General features: G+C 45.4%; 1 long non-coding RNA gene across 3 annotated transcripts; it reads left to right on the top strand.

The window, feature by feature from the left end:
- The first annotated feature begins 4,704 nt into the window (after positions 1 to 4,704).
- On the top strand, positions 4,705 to 18,045 carry LOC147121166 (uncharacterized). 3 transcript variants are annotated; one of them, XR_015077500.1, is made up of 4 exons: positions 4,705 to 6,000; positions 13,107 to 13,415; positions 13,558 to 13,622; positions 17,854 to 18,045. It is a non-coding gene; the product is annotated as an uncharacterized LOC147121166 (long non-coding RNA). The 3 variants fall into 3 exon arrangements; XR_015077499.1 differs by having other exon boundaries at positions 13,558 to 13,616; XR_015077498.1 differs by having other exon boundaries at positions 4,708 to 6,000; positions 13,558 to 18,045.
- The last annotated feature ends 6,413 nt before the right edge of the window (positions 18,046 to 24,458 follow it).

Consider the following 24,458-nt stretch of genomic DNA (forward strand, 5'->3'; position numbering starts at 1 on the left):
TACAAAGGGCAAAACTGTGGCAAATGGATTCAATGTAGGCAAATGTGAGGTGATGCACTTTGGACCTAAAAAGGATAGAACAGGGTATTTTCTAAATGGTGAAAGACTAAAAACAGTGGAGGTCCAAAGAGACTCAGGGGTCCAGGTACATAGCTCATTAAAATGTCATGAATAGGTACAGAAAATAATCAAAAAGGCTAATGGAATGCTGGCATTTATACCTAGAGTGTTAGATCCATGATTCTGAGAGTATGATGTTTTTCAATAACCACACGGATGCTGTAACTTAACAATCAACAGGTATTTACTGGAGTAGGGTAGTCTCAAGACTGGGGGTACAGAGGCATGCTCAAGGCTTATAGACAGGTGTGGTCACTGCTGGTACTACAGTATACAGGAGCTGTAAAAGTAGTTCTCTCTTAAAGGTACACACACTACATAGAGGACTAGAATACAAGGGGGTAGAAGTTATGTTACAGCTATACAAAACCCTGGTTAGACCACACCTGGAGTACTGTGAGCAGTTCTGGGCACCACACCTTAAGAAGGATATATTGGTCTTGGAGGGAGTGCAGCATAGGTTTACCAGAATGATACCCGGGCTTCAAGAGTTAAGTTACGAGGAGAGATTACACAAATTAGGGTTGTATTTCCTGGAATTTAGAAGGTTAAGGGGTGATCTGATCGAAGTTTTCAAGATAGTAAGGGGAACAGATAGGGTAGATAGAGAGAAATTATTCTAGGATTAGGGGACATAGTCTAAAAATTAGAGCCAGACCTTTCAGGAGTGAAATTAGAAACACTTCTACACACAAAGCGTAGTAGAAGTTTGGAACTCTCTTCCGCAAATGGCAATTGATGCAAGACAGTTATATAGGATTACATAGGCTGTATAGCACAAAAACAGACCATTTGGCCCAACCAGACAATGCCGGCATTTATGCTCCACTCGAGCCCAAGGCTCCTGCCAGAAACAGGCAGGAGCCTCATTATACAATGCAAATCAGGGTCCATGATGTTAATAGGACGCTGATGGAATTTTCAAGTACCAATGGCTGAGTGCACACTTCATGTTGTCTGATCGCTTGATATTTCATAAACAATAAATAACATTAAAAAAAATCCAGATAAAATTATTGTGTCCAAAATCAAAGCCAATCTTGCTAAACAGAAATAAGATTCTTTTCTATGTTAGCTGATCTCCTGCATTATTGTACTGGGGCCTGGAGTGTGGATTTGATGTTTAGTTACTAAGGTGGAGCTGTGTTTAGCCTAGTCTGTCTCCTTAAAGTCACTGTTGAGCTACTCCTTGTGGGGAAGTTGTTTAAATTGGCACATACCGAGGTCATTTAGAGGCTAATTGTTGTTGCTGAGAATAGTTTCTCTAGATTGGCAGATGCTTGTAAATCTCCAGCTCTTTTTTGGGGGGAACAATAAACTTTTCAAGGTCAGGAGAACAAGTAGAAAATGATTGGCTTTCTCCTTTGTTTAAAGATTGCTCAGTTGTGATCTGTTGTTATCTTATATTACTTTTGAGCCAATTAGGTGCAAACAGGACACATATTTTGCATGTATGACAAAGTATGATCCTTACGTGTTGCATGCAAGACTTTTATATATATAGAACTATGTTTTGTAATGTAATAATTATGAGCCAGGGGATTGCAAATCACTTGTAACCAAATACAACTGCAGTGATTTTCTCACTGTCAGACACAATGTCCCTGCTTTACATCCACACTTTTGGATGGGAATGGGGTCGTAGCACATTCAAAATTGTGCAAAACTTACCACCCACTGTTTCTGTGTTATTCCACCCGCTGCCATTTTGATTGGGGCTTTCAGGTAGGTGCCCAAGGCTCCTGCTAGAAACAGGCAGGAGCCTCATTATACAATGCAAATCAGGGTCCATGCTGTCAATAGGACCCTGATGGAATTTTCAAGAACCAATGGCTGAGTGCGCACAGCATGTGCTCTGCCCGTTGGTAGTGCATGTTGACCGGTGGTTCTTAAAGGGAGCGCTGCAGGCCCCAGTATGATTTTTAGTCCAGTAATGCAAACAGAGAGGGTAAATTTCCCACGTTTGCTCTCTGGGAATAGTGCAGCACAAGCTGGGAATGCATATCAGAATATTGAGCGTGTAGAATAGTGTGTTGTTATAAAGGTTGCCCTGACTTTACATCCATTTAAATGAACAGACTGAAAATCAGGTGGGCGGCATAATGGTTGATCGATCCTGTATGCCCAACATTCCGATAAGTGTTCCCACTGTGTGCGCTGCTCTGTGCCGGCAGCACTAAAGTGGAAAGTTAATCTAATATATTTTTGGAAGAATTCATAATGCTTTCTGGTGTTCATTTTTGTGTGAAGATATGAAAGATTTGCATCAAGTTTATTCAAATTTCATTAAAAACCTTTAAATAGTCTAAAAAGAATTGTATTTGAGTAACAGACTTAGACTCAGGTCCGTCACTTGTACACTGCTTCTTAGTCCTGTTTTTCTACAACATGCCAGCTGCTGAATTGATTTCTTGTTGAAATAGAGTCCAACCCCCATTATCAAACTCTGGGGTAAATATTATCCAAACAGTGGTAACTGGTTTTCTTTTGAACAGGTTACTTCCCCACTCAGAATTCCAACCTTTCCCGCCATCTCCGATATTAACCTGCAGGGTCCTGCAGACAGATGAGGTTCTTGCCTAAAGTTGGTGGGAACTTCATGAACTTATGCAAATCGGGGTCCTATTATATCAATAGGACCCCAGTGGTATTTTAACTGTGGCGGCTTTCACACCAGGCTGAAGCAGGTCGACAGCTGGTGGGAAGGACGAAGAGGATGTCAAGAAATCTCCTATGCGGGGCTAGGAGGCGCAGGAGTGCCCCTCCAGGCCCCATAAGGAAAGCCACGGCCTCCCCCTTCCTTTTCCTCCGATGAAACATGCCTGCTCTGAAAACCCCCCTCCCCACCACTTAACTGGGCGCTAGTGGGTGGCCCCCTGGCTGCCGGATCTTCCCCTGCCAGCAGCCACTCTGCGCCCTCTTCCCAACTGTTCCGAGCTGGACGTGAACCAACAGCGTTTAAATGAGCAGTTTCCCATCGGAAACCCGCTCCCAGTGAAAATCCACCCCTGTTTTAAAACAGTTGGATAATAATCAAAATAAACTCCAGCTTGTGTTATGGGTTAAGTGTAAAGGAAGAAGAAAAATAATTCTTGAGATTAGCTTTTGTGCAGCCCCTTAGAATTTTAGTCCAGATATGTTGTGTGCATTCCGTTTCCTCCTCCATGCCATGTGATTTCTGCCTGGTTTCATCTGAAGACAAACAAACCAAAATGAAGAGAAACCTTTCACCTTTTGAGGGAAAAAAAGCCTTTTAGTATCTGTTTTCCAGAATATTCCTGGGTGGGTGCACTCTGCCTGAAAGTGCTGGTTGTGCAGCGACAGACTGGCTCTGTAGAGTGCAGTTGCTTTCTGTTCCATTGCTCTGATTGTCTCTGTCCTTAACAGCAGTGCAATTTTGGTCAAATGTTTCAAGCCAAAAACACAAATCACGATGCTTTGAGCAGACAAAACAACAAGAACACGATTGCAGTGTGTGATTAATGCCCCTGAGCGATCTCAGAAAGCAGGCAGCGATCATGTGCTGGGGATTTCCCAGCTTTACCAGACCTGACCAGCAGGACCACAATCCACAGAGTTAGCTCATTGGTCATGTGATGGTAATTGCAGATTTCTTGCAAAACATGACTACTTGGCTGTTCTTCTCTCGCTGCAGGAACAAAACAAGACACAGACACATAAAAACACAATGTTCCCCAGATTAATCTTACATCAGCTTCACAAAACATCCTAACCCTATGATTTCCATGGTACAATTACTGATCAGATTCATTTTTTAAAAATTATGATAAAACTATTCTGAATGTTAATATAGATTTGAATGATAACAAAACACAAACATATTTAAAAAGTGCAGGCAGTGAAGATGAAGATTAATTTTCTTTTTGTTTCATTTGGCAATGTTGTTCCCCCCTTTGTTTGTAGTATTCCCTGCCTGTGGAGGGTGAGGGGGCAACGTAAGGCAGGAAGCCCATTCTGGATTCAAGTATTAGGGATCTCAAAGAAGATCCCAGGGCGGCGAATTCCCCTTACCCCTTGGGGGAATGACTTGGCCTCGGTTTTCTTTGAAACCATGGTCACATGGTGTATGGACCTGTATCCCACCAGCTTTCAATGCAAAGTCCGCACTCCCTGAAGTATCCTGCAGTAATGCAGTTTTAAAAAATATGGGATTTTTACTTACCACAGAGTTCTATTGCCTGACATCTCAGTAAAACAAATAGAATGATTCTCCTGTATGTAAGCTGGCACTGAGTACTGCCTACATAAGTCAACTTGAAGCAATCAGTGGAACGCCTCTGCTTTGATGAAAAGGCAGGGAGTATAATGTGTAAATCCTGTATAAAGAAACTATTTTCTCGTACAGTCATTACTCCTTTAATATCCATGTATAAATAAATTTATTATATGCATGTAAGTGTCAGCTTAGCTCAGCTAGTGGCTATTTCGCCTCTTATTCAAAACATTCTGGGTTCAAATCCTACTTTACTATTTGAGTGCATAGTCTACGCAGTGCAGTACCATGGGAATGCTGCAGTGTCAGAGATACTGTCCTCAGGAGGAGACGTTACGCCAAGGACCTATCTACCTCTTCAGGATCTGCGGCCACTATCTGAAGAGGAGGTCGAGTTCTCCCAGTGTCCTACATTACTCCAGCAAACAGCACCAAAAAACAGATTAACTAGTCAGTTGTCTCATTGCTCTTTGTGGGATTTTGCTTTATGCATGTGAAGTGCTCGGAGAGACAAGATAAGGTGCGATATAAATTTACTTATATATCACAGACCTCTATGCAAAACATGTGTTGGGCTAAAAATAAAATCCCCTTTTATTGCGATGATTCCAAATATTATCTGACTTCCTTTAAAAATTCTATTGCACATTAGCCGCCTTCATGTCCTCAGGTATACTTTCTCTGGAAACTACAGAAAATTCCTGTCAAAACTCCGAGCTATTTTCTTCATTGCTTCCTGTAGAATTCTTGGGTGCAGCCTGTCAGTTCCTGTCAAACTTCAATTTCTAAAGCTTCTTTGTGACATTTCCTTCACAGCCGTCTACATTAATTATAGCTTCTGTGAATGGTTCAAGCCACTTAACATGTTGGGCCTGAACTTCTGTCATTGAGGACTTCCCCAAATAAATCTCAACTTTTGCAAGCCTTCCAGTACATTTTCAATGTTGTGTTTAATTGCTCGATCCATTTGAAGTTGCGAATCAAGACGAAACTTGACAAGGTTGCATCGCAGTGTGAGCGAGCGGACCTGCGGGAGGAACGGAGTCGGAGACCGGGGATAAAGGCAGCGCGGAGCAGAGGCCTGGGAGTGTGAGCGAGCGGACCTGCGGGAGGAACGGAGTTGGAGACCGGGGATAAAGGCAGTGCGGAGCAGAGGCCTGGGAGTGTGAGCGAGCGGACCTGCGGGAGGAACGGAGTCGGAGACCGGGGATAAAGGCAGTGCGGAGCAGAGGCCTGGGAGTGTGAGTGAGCGGACCTGCGGGAGGAACGGAGTCGGAGACCGGGGATAAAGGCAGTGCGGAGCAGAGGCCTGGGAGTGTGAGCGAGCGGACCTGCGGGAGGAACGGAGTTGGAGACCGGGGATAAGGGCAGCGCGGAGCAGAGGCCTGGGAGTGTGAGCGAGCGGACCTGCGGGAGGAACGGAGTCGGAGACCGGGGATAAGGGCAGCGCGGAGCAGAGACCTGGGAGTCTGAGCGAGCGGACCTGCGGGAGGAACGGAGTCGGAGACCAGGGATAAAGGCAGCGCGGAGCAGAGGCCTGGGAGTCTGAGCGAGCGGACTACCTGCGAGGGAGACAGTCGGCAAGCGACACAACGAAGGAGTGACGTCAGAATTCAAAGGTGTCGCTGGCACAAGGGAGCTGAAAGGTGAGTATCGAATGAGTATTTGTGGTAAGTTTTTTTTTGTTCTGTTTTCAGTATATTTCTGCTAAGTAGTTCATAGCCTATCTAATAGAGGGAGGTGCTGATTGGTGGGTAGCTGTTGCGTGTTTCTTGTTATGTTTTAAGTTTATTTCTGCTAAATTACATCCATAGTCTATTAAATAGAGGTCTGGCAGGGCAGCTCAGTCCCGTGATTTGCACATCCTGTGCCAGGTGGGATATCCTGGATGCTTCTTGCAGCCTGGACGACCACGTGTGCAGGAAGTGTCGCCAACTGCAGCAACTCGAGCTCCGGGTTTCGGAGCTTGAGCGGCAGCTGGAGTCATTACAGTGCATCCGCGAGGCTGAGAAATACTTGGAAAGCATGTTTCTAGAAGTGGTCACCCTGCAGCCTCAGAATGTGCAGGCAGAGAGGGAATGGATGACCGCCAGACAGAGGAGGAGGACCAGGCAAGTAGGGCAGGAATCCCCAGAGTGCATCTCGCTTGCTAACCAGTTCACAGTTCTGGAAAATGGTGGGAGTGATGGCTTCACTGGGGAGAGCAGCCAGAGCCAAGGCACCACGGGTGGCTCAGCTGCACAGGGGGGGGAGGAAGAAAAGTGGAAGATCAATAGTGATAGGGGATTGATTGGTTAGGGGAACAGATAGGCATTTCTGTGGATACAGACGTGACTCCAGGATGGTATGTTGCCTCCCTGGTGCCATTGTCAAGGATGTCACTGAGCGGCTGCAGGACACTCTGAGGGGGGAGGGTGAACAGCCAGAGGTCGTTGTCCATATCAGTACCAACGACATAGGCAGATAGAGGGATGAGGTCCTGCAGGCAGACTATAGGGGGCTAGGAGAGATATTAAAAAGCAGGACCTCAAAGGTAGTAATCTCCAGATTACTCCCGGTGTCACGTGCTAGTACAGGAATAGGAGGATAGAACAGATGAATGCATGGCTGAAGAGATGGCGCAGGAGGGCTTTAGATTCCTGAGGCATTGAGACCATTTCTGGGGAAGGTGGGACCTGTACAAGCCGGATGGGTTACACCTCAACAGAGCCGGGACCAATATTCTCGCGGGGAGGTTTGTTAGTGCTGTTGGGGAGGGTTTAAACTAGCTTGGCAGGGGGATGGCCACCAGCATATAGGAGTAGAAAAGAGGAATAAGGTGCATAAAAGAGTGAGTGTGTTGGATAGTGCTAGAGAAGAAAGTAGTACTAGAGGTGGAAGTAGTACCATATTAGATAGGAGCAGAGTAAGAAAGACTGTAAAATTCAAAAATGGGTTTAGAATGCATGTACGTAAACGCACAAAGTGTGGTGAATAAGGTTGGTGAGCTACAAGCACAATTAGCCGTGTGGCAATATGATGTGGCAAAAACAGAAACATGGCTTAAAAACGGTGAGGACAGGGCACTTAATATTCAAGGGTACAAGGTGTTCAGAAAAGATAGGAAAGGAAAAAAGGGAGGTGGGGTGGCAGTGCTGATTAAGGAAGAAATTGTAGTTTTGGAAAGGGAGGATGTTCTTGAGGGGACAAGGACAGAATCCATTTGGTTAGAGTTGAGGAGCAAAAAGGGCATGATCACACTTTTGGGGTATTCTACAGGTCTCCAAATAGTGAGTGGGAGGTAGAGGAGCAAATCTGCAGGGAAATTGCAAAGATATGCAAGAGCTATAGAGTGGTGATATTGGGGGACTTTAATTACCCAAATATCGATTGGAATAATGCTAGGGCAAAGGGAAAGGAGGGGGAGGAATTTCTGAAATGTGTTCAGGAGAATTTCCTTGACCAGTATGTTCTTGGCCCAACTAGGAAGGAGGCATTGCTGGATCTGGTGCTGGGGAATGAGATGGGCGAGGTCGACCAAGTGTCTGTGGGAGAACACTTGGGTACAAGTGATCATCGTATCATAAAATTTAGATTAGCAATGGAGAGGAGCAAGGAACTATCTAGAGTGGAACTTCTAAACTGGAATAGGGCTAACTTCAATGGGATGCGAAAGGATCTAGCCAGAGTAAAATGGACCCAAAGACTGACAGGAGAAACTGTAATGGAACAATGGGTGATCTTTAAGGAGGAGAGTGTATGATGAATGTCAGGTGAATTCTTCAAGGGAGAGCCAGACCAAATACAATAAGTTGAGAGGGGGAGTGAAGATGAAAATAAGATTGGCAAAGAGAGAATATGAGAGTAGAATGGCACTTAACATAAAAGGGTACCCAAAAATCTTCTACCGGCATGTAAACAGTAAACGGGTAGTAAGAGGCGGGGTGGGGCCTCTTAGGGACAAAGAAGGTGATATATGCTTAGAGGCACAGGGCAAGGCTAGAATACTCAATGAGTACTTTGTATTGGTGTTTACTAAGGAGGTGGCTGCTGACAAAATATCGGTAGAAGTGGAAAAGGTAGAAGCAATGGAAGGGGTGAAAATTGACAGACAGGATGAACTAGAAAGGCTGGGTGTGCTTAGAGTAGGTAAGTCGTCTGGTCCAGATGGCTTGCATCCCAGGTTGCTAAGGGAATTGGGGGAGGAGATAGCGGAAGGGCTTGCCATAATTTTCCAATCTTCCCTAGATGCGGGGGAGGATTGGAAAGTGGCAAATGCGATACCATTGTTCAAGAAAGGGTGCAAAGACAATCCTAGTAACTACAGGCCAGTCAGTTTAACATCAGTAGTGGGTAAAGTTTTAGAAACAATAATCAAGGAAAAAATTAATGGGCATTTGGAGAGGTTTAAGCTAATTAAGGAGAGCCAACACGGATTTGTAAAAGGTAGATCATGTTTGACTAATCTAATTGAATTTTTTGATGAAGTAACAGGGAGGATTGATGAAGGGAATGCAATGGATGTTGTCTACATGGATTTTTGGAAGGCGTTTGACAATGTACCACATAGAAGGCTGGTTAACAAAATTGAGGCTCATGGAATAGGTGAGTCAGTGGCAGCTTGGATAAGGAATTGGCTTAAGGACAGAAAACAGCGAGTTGTGGTAAATGGCTGTTTTTTAGACTGGAGGATGGTAGACAGTGGTGTTCCCCAAGGGTCAGTGCTGGGGCCACTCCTTTTTTTAAGTTATATAAATGACCTGGATATTGGAATACAAAGTAGAATTTCTAAATTTGCCAATGACACCAAACGTGGGGGTGTGGCAAACAGTGATGATGATACCTATTGACTGCAACAGGACATAGAAAGGCTAGCAGAATGGGCAGACAAGTGGCAGATGGAATTTAATACAGAGAAGTGTGAGGTGATGCATTTTTGCAGAAGGAACAAGGAGAGGCAATATACACTTAATGGCACAGTTTTAAAGAAAGTGCAGGGACAGAGGGATCTTGGAATTAATGTGCATAGGTCCCTGAAGGTGGCGGGACATATTAAGAGAGTGGTTAGCAAAGCATATGGGATCTTGGGCTTCATAAATAGAGGTATTGAGTACAAAAGTAGAGAACCTTTATAAAGCGCTAGTTATGCCACAACTGGAGTATTGCGTCCAATTCTGGTCACCACACTTTAGGAAGGATTTGAAGGCACTTGAGAGGGTGCACAGGAGATTTACCAGAATGGTTCTGGGGATGGGGGATCTTAGCTACAAGGACAGGTTGAAACTGGATTTGTTTTCATTAGAGCAAAGGAGGTTGAGGGGTGATTTGACAGAGGTGTACAAGATTATGACGGGTTTGGATAGGCTAGACGGGAGAGGCTGTTCGCACTAGTTGATGGTACAAGGACTAGGGGACACAGATTTAAGGTTTTGGGCAAGAGATGCAGGGGGGATGTGAGGAAAAACTTTTTTACGCAGCGAGTGGTGAGGACCTGGAACTCGCTGCCAACGGAAGTGGTGGAAGCGGAGACACTCAATGTTTTCAAGGGGAGACTGGATAATACTTGAGGGAAATAAACATGCAGGGCTACGGGGATAGAGCGGGGGAATGGGACTGACTGAATTGCTCTGCAGAGAGCCAACACGGACTTGATGGGCCGAATGGCCTCCTTCTGTGTTGTTATGATTCTATGACTCCACGACCCCCTGAATAAATCTATACATAGGTGGAACTTGGCAAAATTTATACAATCTGATCAGCATGTTATAAAACCTACTCGTAAAGGTGCCAAACAACATTTACCATTTCACATTAATCATTCAATTATGGACATAAACCATTTTGAACTTTGAATTAAGACTTCCTTTTTGATCTCTTGATCGTAAAACGTTGGATAATTAGATCCAGTTGATGAGCAGCAGGCAATTTTTCTCTTATGATTGGCCTTGTCTTCTATTCAGCTTCAAGCTGCCTTCCTTCTCCAGTGAAAACACATTTTAATACTTCCTTTATCCAACAAGACCAAAACTGACTCCATCAGTTGCTAAGAGATGCAGCAATAACAATGTACTTGCAACAAGCATCCAACCAAAGGGTACAGGCCTCCTTATTGGTCACTGCTCACCACTCCCCCAATGGAGAGGACCCCTCACTGAACTAAAATTGTAGTCTATAATAAATCAGGCTCCAAGCACATTAGGGTCTCATAGTAAACCTCAGTACAGTACTCCACATCCGATAATAAAATGTGTTGGATTGTTTGCCCTTAAGGAACTTGTTTCTTTAGTACTGTTAGTAACGCCATCCCCATTCCTAATATAAAAGGCCAACCCTAATTTAGGGGTTGAAAACTTACAATGATAAGAAATGGATTCGAGTCTACACTGGAACATGAGTGTTAGGGTTCACTCTAAGGAAGCATCAAGATAATGGAGCATTCTTCCTGTTTTTATATATTTTGTACATTTTTGCTTGAACAAGCCAACCACAGAGGCTGGACTCATGTTCCATTGTAGACTGGAGTCCATTTCTTATCATTGTAAGTTTTGAACCCCTAAATTATGATTGGACTTTTATAATAGGAAAGGGAATGGTGTTACTTACAGTACTAAAGAACCAACTTCCTCAAGTTCAAACAGCCCAACAGATGTTGTGCTGCTTTAGGGATGAACTCTTTGACATGGGGTGACTCCACCACATCCAATGTTACTGACATTGCTTCCTCCATAAATGCTCTCTCAGTTAACATTTGACCCCATGTAGCTACCTCAGCTATGCTGTATGGTTATGCTGAGTGTATGGATATATACAGCTGACAACATATTCAAAATTGTCACCACTACCAAAAGACTTGCATTTATATAGCGTCTTTCACGACCACCAGACATCCCAAAGTGCTTTACAGCCAATGAAGAACTTTTTTTTTTGGAAGTGTAGTCACTGTTGTAATGTGGGAAACGCAGCAGCCAAGTTGCACACAGCAAGCTCCCACAAACAGCAATGTGATAATGACCAGATAATCTGTTTTTGTTATGTTGATTGAGGGATAAATATTGGCCAGGACACCGGGGATAACTCCCCTGCTCTTCTTTGAAATAGTGCCGTGGGATCTTTTACGTCCACCCGAGAGAGCAGACGGGGCCCCGGTTTAACGTCTCATCTGAAAGACAGCACCTCCGACAGTGCAGTACTGTACTGCACTGGAGTGTCAGTCTAGATTTTTGTGCTCAAGTCTCTGGAGTGGGACTTAGAACCCACAACCTTCTGACTCAGAGGCAAGGGTGCTACCCACTGAGCCACAGCTGACACTGTGCTAATGCTAACCAATGCTAATAAAGAAATACAACTCCTTTAAAGGTCAGTGATTTTCTCCTTTACCTTCTTATTAACCCTTAAAAACGGATCTCCATTGTATGACCAAGTGATTTTCAAGTTTTTAACATCTTTTAACAAAAAGGTTAACACATCATGTTGCCTCTATTATGCTGGTATGAACATTGCTCGTCAGCAAAGTTACATTACTAGCAAATCTGATAGTGAAAAATTATATTCGACATGTAGTGACTTCTAAACAAGAAATATAGCTTGCGGTGATAACTGGGAGTACCGCCAAATATAAGCTGTCCATAAGGTAAAATAGCAGGATCAAGCAATTGCGACATCAATCAGCTGTTATTTTTACTCTTACCTGGAACTGTCCAAAAACACAGTATTTGATATAATTGTACTCAATGATGCTGATTCGTGCAGCTTCCCCACCCCCCCCCCCCCGCCCACCCCCAATCCCCCCACCCACTATGTACAGGAGAATAGTTACTACAAGGCACTGATCATTTCCCCAGAATAGGACATTAGAATTTAAAGTTGGAATTTTACTTGGCAGGAGTTATGGTACGGAGATTGGAAAGAGGGTTTTCTTGACAACGAATAAAAGCATTTAAAATAAATCTTGTATAAACCAGGGGTGTCAAACTGAGTTTGGTGAAGGGAGCAGACGCACACTCAAAATTTGTTTTAAAATCTCAGGGATCTAGAAACTGACTGGGGTAATTTTCCAACTTTGTGCTGCAGGCCTGTAGCCCCAATCATCGGCAGCACAATTCAGAAATTCAAGCCCACATTACATGCATTCTGCCAACCATTACTCTAAGTGGTTGAAAAATCCTGTTCTGTGCCCCCAAATCTCTGATATGTGCTGCCAGTCGAGGGAAGCAGAAAAGTTCCCCCATTATTTCGTTGTTTTTAAAGCTGATTTCATATGAACTCATGATTAATCACTATGTCCTTCCACACTCAGCTTTCCTGTTTCTCTCTTTCTCATATTACTCTGGGTTTTGCTGACTCATACAGGACTGATTATCTTTCATTTGATGTCAAGTCTCCTGCATTTCCCTTTGTGATTTATTTTTTGGTTTCCTTTTTCTCCTAGATCAGTCCTAATAATTTTTCAGTCTTTGACAGCTTGCATCTGAATTCTACCCTCAACCAGCACATAGTCCCCTCAGATCAGATTATGCTGCAACGATCCAGACTCCCAACTATAAACAATTAAATACGAGCGCATACTCAAGTGCCACATATTTTCACATTCCAATTTTGTTTTCCCGCTACTGAAATGCTTCTGTTTCACATTTATCTTGAGCCTGTGAATTGACTTAGTCTGCGGATTTTTTTTCAAATAACTTTATTTTGTTATCACTGAGTTATGCAAGAATTTACGCGCTCTCTCAGGTAATAATAGGAAACTGAGTAACAGAGTACATTTTGCTTGTAGGTTGAACTAAACATGCGGATACATATACTGAGAGTCCTGTATCGTGATACAAATCTTCACACCTGGAATGTTTCGCAGTCTTAAGGGTGAAATTCTGTGTGGGTTCAGATACTCGTCCATCGTAACCAGCGACAGAGCAGCAGAAACTGTGGAAAAACCACACAAACACCATTGACGCCATTTTGCTGGGGTTTCCGCGGCCCTTCTGCCGAAGTTATGGTGGACGAGCGGGAGAACTCTTGTGGAAATTCAGCCCCTTGGTCTTTCTTCACCAGGGCTTTTTTGGTCACACCGGGGTGTTTGGAGGGGGTAAGTAGTCTTGCTGAGTACCAGGTCGGAATGGTGTTGCTGGAGTTTAACCAGCTAAAACAATGCATCTTAACAGCACAGAACATTTTTAAGCTTCTTACTGCTTGACTAGCTGGGATCACTTTACCCATTTGTTTTACAGGCTCTCTGAAGCTGAGATGAAGAATTTTCCTTAGATAAATAAATACCGCAGCTGCAAAAGTAAATGTAAAGATTCGACTCTCTGCCTCTGCCTTTCTAGAACAGTGAATATATGGTTACTTTAATAAAACATATTGGCCTAGAAATTCGGTTGTGGGTCCGCCAGGGCTTTAGCGCCCGAAATTTTGCGCCGGCGTTAATGCCGCTGCGCCCGACGAAAATTCGGTTGCCCCGGGCCCAGACGGCGGCGGGCGCTAATGGAGGGTTTTTGCGCCTCACTATGGGCGTTCAGTGCAGTTTTGAGGCGCTAATCCCCCGCTGCGGCACCCGAGGCGGTGCGGCAGGCTGGGGTACTGCAGGCCTCCTCCTTCTGTTAAGGAGGAGCTGCCTGCAGCCGACCGCTGGCCGGTCGATTCGCCCAACAAATGAGCCCGGCACCTCGGGGAAGAGCCGGGCTTGCGGGCCACACACATCAGTGCCGCGGGGGGGTGGTGGAGGAGTCCGGGGAGGGAGGTGCGGGCAGGCGGCCGCCGGGAAAGCGGCCGGCCGCCGCTCCACCTTTATGCGCCGGCGCAAAGGTGTGTAACATCCCTTTCGGGCGAGGCGGCCGCAACTGAATTTGGGCTTGGGGCCGGGTTACCACGGCAACCGGGACGCTGCGCACACCGATGACGTCATCGGTGCCGGCGCAGCGCTACCGGCTAACGTCGATGGTAGGGCCCAACGCAATTTCGTTACCAGCTATAATTCCGGCGCAAGACCCTCTAACGCCTCTAACTGGGCGCTAACCCCACCGAATTTCTAGGCCATTACATTAAATTCTTGTCTATGTTTTAAATCCCTCCATGTCTTCAACCCCCATCTCTGTCATCTTGTCCAGCTCTACAATCCTCCTCCGAACTTTCTCTTCTTCTGACTCAGGCCTCTTGTGCAACCCCCCCTTTCACTTGCCCCACCATTGGAGACTGTGCCTTTAGCTGCCTAGACCTTACTCCCTGGAATTCCCTACACAAACCTCTCTGCTTCACCACTTCCCTAAAGACTCTCCGTAAAACTCATCTCTTAGACCAAGCTTTTTGCAACTTCCTAATCTCCTCTTTGGATCACCATCCATTTACCTCATCCCTCTGTGAAGATCCTTGGGATGTTTTTCTACGTTAAAAAGTGCTTTATTAATGCAAGTTGTTGATGATGATGGGAACTGTGCCTGAGCTTAGGATTTCAGCCAAGGGGGCCTCAGCTATAGAGGGACCTGGAATGGGCACACTCTGCCTGGTGGTCTCCAGCTCTGTCAGGCAGTCATGCAACACAGTACACATGGATTGTGGACTCCTGAATAGATGATCCCAAACTGCACACTAGTACGATAGCAAAATACTGCAGATGTTGGAAATCCAAAATAACAACAGAAAATGCAGGGACCGCTCTCTCCGAGACACCCTAGTCCACTCCTCTATCACCCCAAACAGCCCTTCCCCTTCGCCTGGCACCTTCCCGTGCAAGCGGAGGAGATGTAACACCTGCCCCTATACCTCCCCCCTCCCCACTGTCCAGGGCCCCAAACACCCCTTCCAGGTGAAACAGCGATTTACTTGTACTTCTCGCAATCTAGTATACTGTATTCGCTGCTCACGATGCGGTCTCCTCTACATTGGGGAGACCAAACGCAGATTGGGTGACCGCTTTGCGGAACACCTCCGTTCAGTCCGTAAGGGTGACCCCGAGCTTCCGGTCGCCTGTCATTTCAATTCACCGCTCCATTCCCACTCGGACCTCACCGTCCTTGGCCTCTTGTACTGTTCCACGGAAGCTCAACGTAAACTCGAGGAACAGCACCTCATCTTCCGATTAGGCAGTCTGCAGCCTTCCGGTCTCAATATCGAGTTCAACAATTTCAGATCATAACCTCGGCCCCTATTTCATTTTCACTTATATTTTTCCACTCCTTTCCTTTCCCCCCCCCCCCTTTCCTTTTGTTTCTCTCTCACACCTGGCAGCTATCTTTTGCCCTGCCAGTACACTTTATACCCAATCACAGCCTATTACCATCTCGTCTAGCTTCTAATCTCTTTTACTTCTTTTGGTTCTTTTATTCTTTTGTCCGATCGCAGCCCTGCCTTCGATCTAGTTCCTTTTCTCTCCAGTTTTGAAGAAGGGTCAAACCCGAAACGTCAACTCAAATTTCTCTCCACGGATGTTGCCTGACTTGCTGAGTTTTTCCAGCATTTTCTGTTGTTATTCCCAAACTGCACAGGTGGCTTAGCACACACCCAAATAACTGATGTTCAGGTATCGAACCATGTTTGTCAGCAGGTCTTGGGACATTGGATTCTCTAGCATCAGAAGCTGAAGGAGACCTTGAGCAGGACATCTGGAGATATGTTATGCTTACTCCAAAGTCACTCGCACTTGCTGCTCCTCATTCATGTTCTGTGCTTCAACAAGTGTCCCTTCCTGGAACTCACTGACTGTCTCCCACCGATTGAATGCAACTGTTGCTGCTTGCCACAGGAAGAATGTGTGACACAGGGTGCTGTGATATGCTTGCTTGAAGCTGGATTTTTGGGCTTAACCATCACCCCTCCTCTCATCACCTGGAATAACATATTTTAAAACATTACCAGTAAAAATAGAGCTTACATAGCAAGGCATTGTAGTTTGTTATGCAGCAGCATTGCAATATAAGTCTGTATGCAAGGAAGTGAAGAAATAATAAAAAGCAACGTATGGTACTAGATGTGAGCTTGCGAGAGACCTCCAACCTCACCATTCCCTCGATTACCCACAACTCCAGAATTTTGAGGACTGTCTCTTCTTTGGCAAAGGTCTTAGGTGTGCTGGAGCCCCTCTGGTTTGTATAAGCAACCACCTGAAATGTGTGCCCTTAACCTGCAAGAGACATATATTGTAATGAGGAAGATGTTGGTCACCCAAACGCCCAGCCCATGAACCACCTTATTAGAGGCCATGAACAAGCACGTGCAGGTTAACATGGACTGGCAGTGTGCTTGGTGTTTGTAGCTTGCAACATTTAATGGGCGACAGTGCAATACAGTGCGCCCTGCACATTTAGAAAGTAAGGGAACAGTTGCCAAAGTGCTGTGCATTCTTCCTGTGATGCTGCACCAAGCTTAAAGTGAAAAGTGGACAAAGTGTGAGCGCACTTACCTTGACAACCTTTCAGGGACCAGCAAGTTTCTCTCATCTATTCCCATGATTGGAGCATGCAAGACTGCATTCACCCTTCCTGCAGTTTCTTACCTGAGGGTATCTCCCTGCTCCAAACTCTTCTGTGGAGGAACTCCAAAGCTGCAAGTTCAAAGGATGCAGTTCTCTTTAATTACCATTGGTGAAACCACTTCTCCCCCTGTCAAGAGGCCATTTCAAAGAAAGCATTATTCATTTAGTGGCCCCGATTTAAATTTTGCGGCACACTGGGAGCGGGGGTGCCCGATAGCACGAGGGAAACCTGAAAGTGAGTGCAGCGCGTCTGTCAGTGGCTCAATGAGGGTGGGGGGGGTGACAGCAGAGTGAGGCAGAAAAAGAGCATAAAGGAGTTGAACAGATTGTTCAAAAGGACAAGAAGTAGGGGTAGCAAGTGAATAGGGTTACCAATGAGAGTGAAGGGGAAGTAGGAAGAGAAGTGGATAGTGAAGGGATTTTACTTCCAGGTTTCCCGGCCAATCAGCGGCAGCGGGCGTGATGTGGACTGGCATGATGCGATCTCAACTCCAGTATTTAAAGGGACACTCCAAACAAGCAATTTGAAGGAGTTTGGAGTTGGGAAGAAAAGAAAAGAGAAGCAAGTGGCAGAATGGAGTCAAAAAGGGCAAAGGCTGCGCCTCATTTCAGTGGCGCCTCCCTGAATGTGCTGCTGGGGCTGTGATGAGGCGGAGATACTCTTCCCTAGCAACGGGAGGAAGAAGCCAGCAGCGGAGACCAAGAAGGCGTGGTTAGAGGTAGCGGAGGAGGTCAGCAGCTGGGTTCAGTGCAGAAAGGGCTTTAATGACCTAAGCAGATAAGGAAAGGAGAGTACAGTGGCACATTCACCTACATCTTCTCAAGCCTACTCCAGCACATCACTCCTCACACCCACTTACCTTGCCGGTGCACCCATCCTTCTCTTTCTAGGCACTTCCTCACATCCCCATCTATCCGTCCACCACTCCCACTCACCCTAACCCTTATCCAGTGTCATGCCTCTCCCTCATGGTCATCCTCACCAAATGCACTCCATCCATCGGATGAACACATGCCATTATACTCACTCATGGGTCTCTTCTTTCCCTCCTTGCAGGAGAAGAGAGCACAGAACACAAGGGAGAGGGGGAGGGAGAGAACTAGAAGGAGCCCTCCAAACATCTCGAAGTTGATGAGCGCAGCAGAGGAAGCATTGGAGATCAGTGGAGTTTCGGCGTCCCTGACCGTTGGAGACGGGGAGCTCCTAGCTACCTGGTGACACAATTAAATAAAAACCACCTACATATCATACGGCAATCAGTCATGTTGACTTGATTTCAACAGCGAGTGAAATATCATCTTCATAATGATAACTCGCAACATTCTTACCTTGCCAGGACTAATTCATATCTTTTATCTCCGACAAGGCCTTCATGCAGCAGCAGCAGCAATCGGTGGAGGTCACCGACGACGATTCCTCAGGGGAGTCGAGTCCTTCGGAGGGTGCACTGATCATAGGGCTGAGCCTCTGCCTGTAGACCCTGTTTCGTGGGAAGTGCATCCTATCAACTGCACCTCTCTGCTGTGCAGCTACAGGTCTGTGAGCAGCAGGCTACTGCGGGTGCTGTTGCTGGTCATCTTGGTCCTCATCTGAGGTCCAATCTAAGGCAGTAGAAGCGGCACCCATCTTGCTGGGAGAGAGCAAGCTTCCAAAATGTAGAAAGTAACCTCAAAATTGTACAAAGTAACCGCTTAGCAAAAGTACTTTGAACAAACTCTTTCCCAAAAGCAGGTAAGAAAGCAGCCGTGAGTAATGAGTATTTATTGGCATCTTTGCCTGAGATTGCTTCAGCCTCCTCGCTTGTCTCTGCGTTCTCGCCTTGGTTTCACAGGCGAGTTTCAGGAAGCTTGGGAAACCCGTGGACCAGAAGTGAAAACAGTGAGTCGAGTGAGCGATTAGTATATGGAAATTGACAACCCGCCTCTCCCGAGGGGGTTGCTCGCACGCAGCCTAACGCGCTGGAGTCAAATGTGGAAGTCAGCAGGTTGGAGCCAGCTTCCCGACAGTCAATTTTGCCAGTTTTAACCCTCCACCCGCATCCAAACCCACACGCTCTTCCACATTAAAGTTCTGCCCAATGATTAGAGATATCAGTTTTAATTCCAAAATGTTTAGTCCCTTTAATTTATGTTGTTAGGTTTTACAAGCCCAGTCCAGTGTAAAACGTCACATATATTTGGGTGTGGGTGTTCCCTGCCCAACCCTCTGTCCATTCATTGTAATGATTAGAAAACTATATGGGGCACACTGACCTCCACCCCATATACCTATTTTGTGCTACCCTTGTGGAATGCTTTGTGCAGAGAGCGCTGAATTATAAAATCTACCCTTAGATTTCGTTATTTGTCAATCAAGTATAAATCTCTCATCATGCTGCCCTGCTATTGCAGCAAAAGGATGTCAAATTCATGTAGCGATTCTGTCAAATTTAATGCCCATTTGAAACAATAAACTTTCTAAAACTCAGCAACGTGGCCCAGTCCCACCTTCGATCCTCGAGTTGAGACCTCATCTATCTCAGATTGCTGGTGAATCCTGCTCATTAAACACCGTGTGATTCAGCCCCAAACACCATGTGGGATTCAGCCCCAAACTCCGTACACCTGTTAAACTGACTCCAATACAACCTTCCATCGGCTTTGAGTGCCAAATGTGCAAGTGCTGTCAGGCCACTTCATTTGTAATTTACTCATGTAATTTCTTTCTCATGAATCGGAAATATTTCGGTGACCCAAAAGGAATCAAGGAGCCAATTTAATTTCAGTCAGTTTCATGGACCCCTTGCCACCTGAGTAAACAGGCTTATAACAATTACTTATATTAAGTACAGCCATTCTAGTAAGTTCCTTTTCAAATATAACAAAATGTCTCAAGCAACATTAGTACAGAATTAAAACTTCCAGTTCCAGTGAAGTAGTGATGGAGCGCTGCAATGCTGGAGCGAACATTTTTTGGATGAGACATGAAATAGAGGCCCTGTCTGTCTATGGCAGGTGGTGTAAAAGGTCTCATGGCACTACTCGAAGAGCAGGGAGCTCTCCTGGTGTCCCGGTAAACATTCCTCCTTCCCAACAAATAAAACCACCAAAAACATTAACTGTATATTCATCTCAATTGGCATTTGTGGGATCTTGTTGTGTGCAATTCGCTGCCACATTTGCCACTCCAACAAAAATTACTGCATTTCAAAAATAATGGTTGTAAAGTGCTTTGGAACCTGTGCAAGAGTAAGTTTCTTTTTTCTTTCAGTTTATTTGTAATGCGGGCCTAAATTGTCAGCAATGCTCAGTGCCTGCGCACCAAGTGGATGCAAGGCTCATTAAATGCCCAAATATTATGCAAATGAGGCAGTCGCCAATTAAGCCTCTGGAGCACCTGATTATCCTCCCAGCTACACAGTCCTGCTCCCAACGGGCACGGAAGAGAATTTTAAGCAGGGTGGGTCTCTCCTCTGGAGGGCCAGCCTTTCTGATTTTCCCATCTTCTTTCTTTTTTGGCCGGGGTGGGGGGGTCTTTAACAGTCGATCCTACCTGCAAGGGGCCTTAAATCCTCACCACATTTCAGACATAAAAGCAATGGCATTTCATGGGCAACCAACAGCCCTTCACTGCCTGCCTGACAGTCCAGCCCCTGGCACTCCCACATCATGAGCCACGCTCGCATTATGATGCGAGGCCAACTCCATTGGGTGCAGGCACTGTCAGGCCTACATCAGCGCCTGTAAAATGACACACAGTGCCGTGCGTTTTCACATATGTGCAACTTTAGTTTTATGCATAATAAAAGTAGCACGAGAACTATGTTTTTTGAAATTAAAGTCTTTTAAATATTGGAATGCTTAGATACCAGTGAAACCTGGAAATTCTGGAAGACTCAGATGCTTCTTCAGCTCCTAACTGACACAAGTAGAAGCTAGCAGCAGAAACGGTGTTTGATGCACACTGCCACCTTGAGCATCCACTCAGTTATGGTCACTAAGATTAACACCAAAGAACTAATGTACACTCCTCAAAATATGAAGCCATAAGTTTAGTAATCAGCCAATATGGCGTTTGCTTTCTACCTTCATGGTCACAAGGTTTCACTGACGGTCAGTATTGTAATCTGGGAATTAAATGTATGAAGCGTGGCCCATTCTCTAGACAGGAGGGAGATGGTATGGGAATACCTGTACATATACTCACAAGAGCTTGGGTGGAACAAGCTTTTGGCTTAGTGATAGCGTTCCTGCCTTTGACTCAGAAGATGCTGCGTTCGAATCCTGCTCCAGACAGTCCTGGCCAGCAGAGACCCAGCGCTCCGGCTCGGAAGGGAAATGTGGCTAACAAGGGATAGCATAAGATCCAAGGAGAGGACATATAAATTGGCCAGAAAAAGCAGTAAACCTGAGGATTGGGAGCAGTTTAGGATTCAACAAAGGAGGACAAAGGGATTAATTAAGAAGGGGAAAATAGGAGTACGAGAGTAAGCTTACAGGGAACATAAAAACTGACTGTAAAAGCTTTTATAGATATGTGAAGAGAAAAAGATTGGTGAAGTCAAGCATAGGTCCCTTGCAGTCAGAATCAGGGGAATTTATAATGGGGAACAAAGAAATGGCAGACCAATTAAATACATATTTTGGTTCTGTCTTCACAAAGGAGGACACAAATAACCTCCCAGAGATGTCGGGGAACATAGGGTCTGATGAAAAGGAGGAACTGAAAGAAATCAGTATTTGTAGGGAAATGGTGTTAGGGAAATTGACGGGATTGAAGGCCGATAAATCCCCAGGGCCTGATAATCTACATCCTAGGGTACTTAAGGAAGTGGCCCTAGAAATAGTAGATGCATTGCTGATCATCTTCCAACATTCGATAGAATCTGGAACAGTACCCATGGATTGGAGGGTAGCTAATGTTACCCCACTATTCAAAAAAGGTGGTAGAGAGAAAACGGGGAATTACATCCTGACATCGGTAGTGGGGAAAATGCTAGAGTCCATTATAAAAGATGTAATAGCAGAGCACTTGGAAAACAGTGAGAGGATCGGACAAAGTCAACATGGATTTACAAGAGGTAAATCGTGCTTGACTAATCTGGAATTTTTTGAGGATGTAACTGGTAAAATAGATAAGGGAGAACCAGTGGATGTGGTGTATTTGGACTTTCAAAAGGCTTTTGATAGGGTCCCGCATAAGAGATTAGTGTCCCGCATAAGAGATTAGTGTCCCGCATAAGAGATTAGCGTGTAAAGTTAAGGCACATGGGATTGAGGGCAAGGTATTGACTTGGATAGAGAACTGGCTGGCAGACAGAAAGCAAAGAGTTGGAATAAACGGGTCTTTTTCCGAGTGGCAGGCAGTGACTAGTGGGGCACAGGGATCGGTGGACCCCAGCTATTCACAATATATATTAATGATCTAGATGAGGGAACTAGATGTAATATCTCCAAGTTCGCAGACGACACAAAGCTGGGTGGGCGTGCGTGCTGTGAGGAGGATGCCGAGAAACTCCAGTATGATTTGGACAGGTTGGGTAATTGGGCAGAAGCATGGCAGATGCAATATAACGTGGATAAATGGAGGTTATCCACTTTGGTGTCAAAAACAGGAAGGTAGATTATCTGAATGGCAATAGATTGGGAGAAGGGGAAGTGCAACCAGACCTGGGTGTCCTTTTGCACCAGTCGCTGAAGGTAAGCATGCAGGTGCAGCAGGTGGTTAAGAATGCAAATGGTAGGTTGGCCTTCGTAGCGAGAGAGTTTGAGTACATGAACAAGGATGTCTTGCTGCAGTTGTACAGGGCCTTGGTGAGACTACATCTTGAGTATTGTGTGGAGTTTTGGTCGCCTTATCGGAGGAAGGTTGTTCTTGCCATGGAGGGAGTGCAGCGAAGATTCACCAGGCTGATACCTGGGATGGCAGGAATGACGTATGAGGAGAGATTGGGTCGATTGGGCTTATACTCGTTGGAGTTTAGAAGAATGAGAGGGGATCTCATTGAAACTTATAAAATTCTAACAGGACTAGACAGACTAGATGCAGGAAGGATGTTCCCGATGGTCGAGGAGTTCAGAACCAGGGGTCACAGTCTAAGGATAAGGGGTAAGCCATTTAGGACAGAGATGAGGAGGAATTTTTTAACCCAGAGAGTGGTGAACCTGTGGAATTCTCTACCACAGAAGGCAGTAGAGGCCAATTCATTAAATATGTTCAAGAAGGAGTTGGATATATTTCTTAAGGCTAAAGGGATCAAGGGATATGGGGAGAAAGCAGGGACAGGGTACTGAATTTGGATGATCAGCCATGATCTCATTGAATGGCGGAGCAGGCTCGAGGGGCCGAATGGCCTACTCCTGCTCCTATCTTCTATGTTTCTATGAATTCTGGGTTGACATCCAACGGGATACTCACATCTGGTGGGTGTGGGTGTGGGTGACCCCCCCAACCAACACCCCGCCTGTCTCATATGGGTTGTGGGAGACCATAGAACCCTCCACCATATAGTACTAACCACCCTATTGGCTGGTATAAAGACGGTTACGGCCATGGAAGAAGCATTCATGTCATAGCCTGTCAGACTGTGAAACAACCTGCAAATCCTTCCACTAGTTCGCACTATTCTCCAAGGGAAGAGTGTGAAGATATAAAAACCAAGAGCATTGGTACATATGGCACTCACTTGACGTACAAAGGGACCTGGGTGTCCTTGTACACCAGTCACTGAAAGCAAACATGCAATGCAGCAAGCAGTTAGGAAGGCAAATGGTATGTTGGCCTTCATTGCAAGAGGATTTGCGTACAGGAGCAAGGATGTCTTACTAGTTATACAGGGCCTTGGTGAGACCACACCTGGAGTACTGTGTGCAGTTTTGGTCTCCTTACTCAAGAAAGAATATAGTTGCCACAGAGGGAGTGCAGCAAAGGTTCCTGCGATGGCAGGACTGTCGTATGAGGAGAGATTGGGGTCGACTAGGCCTGTATTCACCAGAGTTTTTAGAAGAATGAATGAGAGGGGATCTCATTGAAACGTATAAAATTTTGACAGGGCTGGACAGACTGGATGCAGGGAGGATGTTTCCCCTGGCTGGGGGGTCTAGAATGCGGGGTCACAGTCTCAGGATACAGGGTAGGACATTTAGGACTGAGATGAGGAGAAATTTCTTCACTGAGGGTGGTGAACCTGTGGAATTCTCTATCCCAGAAGGCTGTGCAGGCCAAGTCACTGAATATATTTAAGGAGATAGATAGATTTCTAGAGACAAAAGGCATCAAGGGGTATGGGGAGAGAGCGGGAATATGGTATTGAGATAGAGGATCAGCCATGATCATAGTGAATGGCGAAGCAAGCTCAAAGGGCCGAGCCTACTCCTGCTCCTATTTTTCTATGTTTCTAAGTTTAACTGATTGACTAGCCTGTTGCAAGATTTTACAGGATGAAAACCTCACAGATTTTGTGAATGCCCGATTGCACAGAAGGAAAATAATGTTCCGGGCACGGAGAAACTAGCAACTTGTCAAGGGAACAGGAGTGAAGGAAGCATGTGAATACCACTGACCTCCTTTACAGTGATCAAAAACTCGTGCATATTACAAATGCCTGTGCGTATCACACTTTGGGCATCACTCTTATTCACATACAATATTTTTGTAGCACTCAAATATTGTATTCATAAAAA

The sequence above is a fragment of the Somniosus microcephalus genome, chromosome 3 (genome assembly GCF_052327205.1).
Source record: "Somniosus microcephalus isolate GS21.2 chromosome 3, FLI_Smic_1.0, whole genome shotgun sequence".
Taxonomy (NCBI): domain Eukaryota; kingdom Metazoa; phylum Chordata; class Chondrichthyes; order Squaliformes; family Somniosidae; genus Somniosus; species Somniosus microcephalus.